The sequence below is a fragment of the Rhea americana genome, unplaced genomic scaffold (assembly GCF_003343005.1).
Source record: "Rhea americana isolate MKP2758 unplaced genomic scaffold, rheAme1 scaffold_159, whole genome shotgun sequence".
Lineage (NCBI taxonomy): Eukaryota > Metazoa > Chordata > Aves > Rheiformes > Rheidae > Rhea > Rhea americana.
The window spans coordinates 1,172,302-1,178,610 of NW_028185694.1; positions in this window are offsets into that span (position 1 = coordinate 1,172,302).

A 6,309-nucleotide genomic window follows, 5' to 3' on the forward strand; every position below is an offset into this window, starting at 1 on the left:
AAAAAAAAGAGAGAAAACAACTTTTTTAAAAAGACAAATTCAGGAAATTTCATTGAAATATTTTAATGGTAGACACAGTCTATAGAATGCAAAATATATATTTCAAACCTCAGATTTGAAAAGTGCTTATATCCATGCATAATTTTAAACACACAGGCAGTCCCACTGGAAATGCAGAAAGTTTCAGGGAAATCATCTTCCTAGAATCGATGGGACTACTTATGTACTTCAGTACTTTTCTGCTACAAAGACTATACTACAATTCTATTGACTCCTTTTTTTTTTAATGCTTGGGATGAGATGATCCAAGAGCACTAGGAAAAATAGACTGTAACAGAGTCTCACATGGATGTAATTTTTTCATGAGTCAATATTCAGTATTAAACTTCCACTCTCCTTAGAAACATGCAAGCAACAATAAAACAAAGCACTAAAATTCTGCATTAGGAAAAAGATAATATTTCTATCTATTCACCACCATCTTTCCCCTCACCCCCCMAAAAAAAGTTTTACCTTGATTTCATCCTCATTTATGCAATGTTTATACCCGAGCAATGCATTATTCTCAATTATATTTATATAAATAAGATCATAATTGGGACAAACTAGTATCCTGTGGAAGTAGTTGAAGGGTCCATTCATATTAGCTTGGTAGTTGCATTGAAAACCAACATTCAGTAGTTAAGCTGGTTTATAATATAGCCTGTTTTTAAACATTAGATTGTCACTAGTTCACAAAGAAAGAACCATAGAATCATAGAATCAGTAAGGCTGGAAGGGACCTCTGGAGATCATCTAGTCCAACCTCCCTGCTCAGCAGGGTCTCCTASAGCATGTTAGACAGGGTTGCATCCACGCGGGCCTTGAAGATCTCCAGACAAGGAGACTCCACAACCTCTCTGGGCAACCTGKTCCAACAAACTTAAAGCATGATTAACCRTATTTAAACATATTTTGTAGATATGATGGATAAGTCAGTATAGACTGATTTAAAGAGAAAGTTTTGACTCAGTTTTATATTCTAACTCATATTTTTTTCCTAAAAGTGTGTTTGAGTTACATTTTGTGATTGTATTTAGAAATGTTTTTCCACAAATTAATCTTTGTTTTATAAATGTGAGTTAAAAGTATAGCTATGAGATTCTCAGCTGATGCAGATTGCTATGGGTCCTCTCCCTTGCATGGATCTTCATGAATTCCGTGTAGGTTAGCTATTGTAGGCGCTGAAGATTATAGCCTTATATATGTTAACTGTTTTATTTTATTACTGTTATCAATTCTGCAGGAGCTCTTCCCATTAAAATCAGTTGCTATAGGAATATTGACAACATTAATTTGTCTGACTAACATGTTCTTTCATTCCCACCAGAACTAAAAAATCCTTAAACCAAAGCTACTATCAGCTGTAAAAATAATCTATTCTTTTACAGAAGGGAAGCAATTGAAAACACATATTTCACAAACACCTCACAAATTTACATAGTATTGCATTCACACTTAACGAAAACTGAAGGAAAACATTGCTGAAAATGTATTTTTGCTGAAGAACTATGGCATTGAGGAATCCTGCCAACACTTTAGAAAAACAAGATTTTTAGTTTGACTTAGCAGTAAAATAAGGCAAGTGAAAAAAAAATGCTATGTTCTAAAAACTACTTTTCTAGAACATGAAATTCAAAAGATATATTCCCTTCTCAAAGGATGGTTAGTTAGCTAGTCTTAATTTTCAAGCACATACTACAAGGCAGTAGTTGCCACACACAACAGGGTTTTTTTCTTTTTCCAGAGGAAAGGGCTTAACCATTCCATATGCAGATTTTCCTACGCTACTCATTCAAAAAAGCTGAGCTGCAACTGAGCAGAGTAAAGCTACACAGTGGGACTCCAGACACACCGTGCTCCTCATAGACAGTTCTGGCCTCAGCTGGGGGAAGGTGCTCGTTGTAGTGTTGACTYTACACAAGATCTGCTTCTTTCCCTGCAAACACTAACTAATCTCAGATATGTGCGATAGTGAGGGTGCAGTGAAGGCGTTATATCAAAGTTAGAGGGTGTTTAATATGCTGCAAGCAGTGTTGTGTTACCAGTTGAAGCCACAAGAAAGTGTGAGGCTACGGACAGAAGTCCTGCGATTGTTATGATTTGTGGGCTGCTATATTTAGCCCAATATTGCTCATTTGAAACCGTGATTATATACTTTGTATATTTTCCTAGCCTCTCTATCACCACTTTCTTTCAGAATAAAGAAAGAACTACACAATGAAAAAGTAGGAAATGGGATTTTGTGAACATAGCAGAATATTTCACTAGATTGACCGATTCTATCATCTGATTATAAAAAATGTTCAGATTATTCCCACTGTTTGCCTCGTAGCTAAAAAGTAAAGCACAAGACTCCTCTCTAACATAATGATGTAAATCACATTCTTCTAGGAAGATGTGTGGTGCTTATTGTGTATGTTCCTATTAAAAGAGAACTGTATCTATCTTACACGGTGCATACTGCTTATTTTAATCTCTAAGCATAGAAAAAAGGTAAAAAATGGAGTTTTCTGTAGATTTCAGTGAGAGATAACATAATTACCTGAAGACTGAACTCCGCTGTTTGTCTTTGAAAAGCTGAAGCTTTGGAAAGTGCCTGACAATTCCAGTCCTCCCATTTTTCTGGCCAGCTTTATTGCTGTTAGCAAAAGAACCGTGCTGTGACATGATAATGTCTAGTGCAGGTGCCTGAATAGAGGGTGTATCAGAGCTCAGAGCACTAGCGTTGCATCCTACCGAGGTATTATATCTGGAGTGCCAATGAAGCTGAAAGCTCCTGAGGAATTTAGAAGTGGGCCACTACAGAAGATTGATCAAAAGGATTCTGATATCAAGCAATTGCTTCTAATTGGATCTTTATGGCCCTTACCGGGATAATCCTTTCAGAAACCCACTTTTAGAAAGCAACAGGTAGAAAATTTCAAATGCTGTATAGTTAGAGTACCAGTAATTAAAATCAGACTACCATTTGTTGTATACTTTGGAGATGACTGATGCCCTGGATGCTCAAAAAGGTCCTTTTGTCACTACCGAATAATACCTGAGTTTGGAACATCCTACCTTCTCTATTTTCAGGCTTCATCCTACTATTCATATCTTAGCAAACCCTGTTCTTATGTTCAGTGAAGTATTTAGTTCATGTTTGGGTCAGTACAGTTATTATAAGGGCTGAGAGAATAAAAAGGGAACCTTTTAATTTAAAATTTCCTCAACAATTTACCGAAACTGATAGCAAGTTAGAGCACGAACATGTATTAGGAATGTTACTTTTGGATAGCAAGCGCACTATCGAAGACATCCGCCCTGCCAGGGAGAAGATTGACATGACAGTTAGAGGCACATATCAATTAGCTGAAATCAGAGTGCTTATTCTTATGCAAATTATGGATTGCGAGCACAAGAAACAAACTCAGACTAACATCTGTCATATAACACCTACAAAAGATTTCTGCTTTCGTGTCTCAAGGCTGTCTTGGGTTAGCCATAAATCGTATTTTGACAGGGTTTAATAAAATACAAATTATGGAACTAGTGAGTCATTCTCAGTATTTCTATCAAACAAATTTGAATGGATGTACATTTTAACTGAGCTGTTAACAGATTAAATTGCAAATCTAATCTTCTGAACTTCGGTATCTTTACAGATTTTGAAGTAATATGATATTGCATTCAGAATCCTTTGCTGAAGTACCGAGCATGACTGTGCAATGTATTTGTTATGACACAGGATTAGAAGGATTTATCATCATCATATCAGATGCTGTATGTGTTTTAGATAAGTGAACATAAGCGGTTTTTGCTGCTTTCACTCACCAGCAATGGTGGGTGAAAAGGAGCCATAGTGTTCTTTAACCCATCTGCAATGTGGCACTAGGTTCAGGTGCATCCTGCTGAACTGCAAGTGCACAGCCAAAGTATCATCTGAGCTAGGAGCGTAGTTGCTACAAGCTTCCTCCAGAGTCATGGTGAGGTCTCTCACTGAGACCTAACTTGCTCCTTTGGAGATAGCTGGTGGCTGCCTGGCTCTCCCTCTCCCTGTTGCYGATAATTTTAAAGGGAAGCCATAGAGCAAGGATGGTCCAGAGTTTTGGCATCTCATCTAACTGCTTTATTCTTGACCGAAAAAAAATTATCTTGTAAAATTGATTTTGCTGTCAAAAATATGATCAATTTTTTGCAGTAAAATATTAGAGAAATAAAATGTAAAACCTTAAGGGGGAAAGGAAAAGATGAAAAGGAAAAGAAAGTTCATATTTCCTCATCAAATATTTTGAAGAAAAACCCCTAAAATGAAACTTTTTGCGAAAAAAAGTTGTTTGCTTTTGAGTGGATCTGCTGAATGAATCTTATCTTGGCTTTCTCTCTCTCTTTTTTTATGTTTAATTTCTTTTGGGGTACATACTACACACCTCTTTTGTGATTTAAGTATTAAAGAAATAAGAGGGAGAAAAAAAATAAGGATAATTCAGCTAAATGGCTTACATAATTTACTTTCCTCACAAATTGCCTTAGCACCATAAACAGTCTCCTGAAAACTGCAGAAGAAGAGCATGGGTAGCCAAATACCTTAAGAAACCTATGTACACATATAATTGTAACTATGAATGATGTTAAATGACTCCAATTCTCTGGGTACGTGCAAAGCTGAAAAGGTAGCYTGTATAATGGCTTTACCACTGAAGTCACGGGGCGACTGGTATACATGACTTACCACCTGTTTCCAGAAATAAGGGGGTATGCCTAGGATGCAGTTTACGTGCATCTCCAATATTCAGCCTGACCACTCTAAACAGGAATGTGCTCCGTTTCACAGATCCCGCATAAGGAAGGAATTGCTTGTTTGACCACCCTTTTTCATTGACTCTGAGGAGTCTGACGTTGTTTTAACCCCTTGAATGAAAGCTGTATGTCTGCAAAAATCTGAGCTGTTCTAAATCCAATCTTCAATAAATAAAATTGACCCACAAAAAGATATACATAAAAAATCAAACATTTATCTTTTATAATTATGTTTTCAAACTAAGAAATATTTTCAGAATGAATCATTCTCATTTGCAATTTTTTTTCTAAAAAGTACTTTAAATAATTTCTTAAACAATGAGTATTTTTTTTTTCTTTGACAAATTCTGACCAGGCCTGGAACTAATGAAGTATTATAGAAAGAACATCTGCACTCTTTCTTAAGAGAGAAGAAAATACGGCTGTAAAGCTTTTACTTGTATTTTGGAACTTGCTGCCATTGTATTTATTTTGTTTTACAACAGATAAAGAAATAACAAAAAATATATTAGAAAAAGCTGTTGCAGAACATAAGTTCTCTGCTTTGGGATAAATGAGTAATAGCTACATATCTGTCATCACACAATTGCTTTTAGACCTTCTTTCATGGCATACAGCTGTGGTTTGGGCAATGCAATTAATTAGAGGGTGAAATCAAAGCCATGTATCTTTCTTCTCTTGTGTGATTTTTATTCTCTGTCTTTATGTGGCATTTGTGTCCTTCTAAATATATTAGATGTAATTAAACTGCATCTTTCCCATCAGTGTTCCCATATTCCTTTCTTTGTGCCAAATAATATATGAACAGTCAAAGAAAAATGCATTAATAAGTAAAAGGAATGAGTGTCACTTGTAGATAAGAGGAAAGAAGTCCTTAAGAAACTGATGCTCTGCATGGTCCACAGTACAGCCATTAAGGCTTTTGGAGTTCTAGGAAAAGGAGAGATATACTCAGACAATTCACTGTTATTTAGGAGCAAATTTTCAAAAGTTTCCAACTAATATCAGGGYTTTCATTTAGGGGTATGAAATCCAAAATGGCATATTTTAAATCCACACAAATGTGAAAATGTTAGTAATTCTAATGTTTATATTTTTTWAAAAAAATCAATATATAATTTTTTCTCTTATAGTGTTTTTTTATGATAATGTAACTTTATTGAACTCACAGACTTACTCTTAATTSATTCTTACAAGTCTGAAGCTAAATTGTACACTTGATATTGTAACTCTGAAATGACCTTCTGCATATTCTATGAACATGACCAAGAAGAGTCAAAGATGTTATTCCAGGAACAAGCTGCCAAAGGATAATTAATGATCCTCTGGATGTATCTGCTGATATGCACTTTGCCACAAGTGCAACAAAAGCATGAAAAAGGTTGAAGGACAAAAGGCAATTCTCCTAGAAATGTGCACCCCTTGGTCACATCAATTTTGATTTTTCCAGCTTCTGCAGATATCTGACTATGCATTTACATTTGAGCC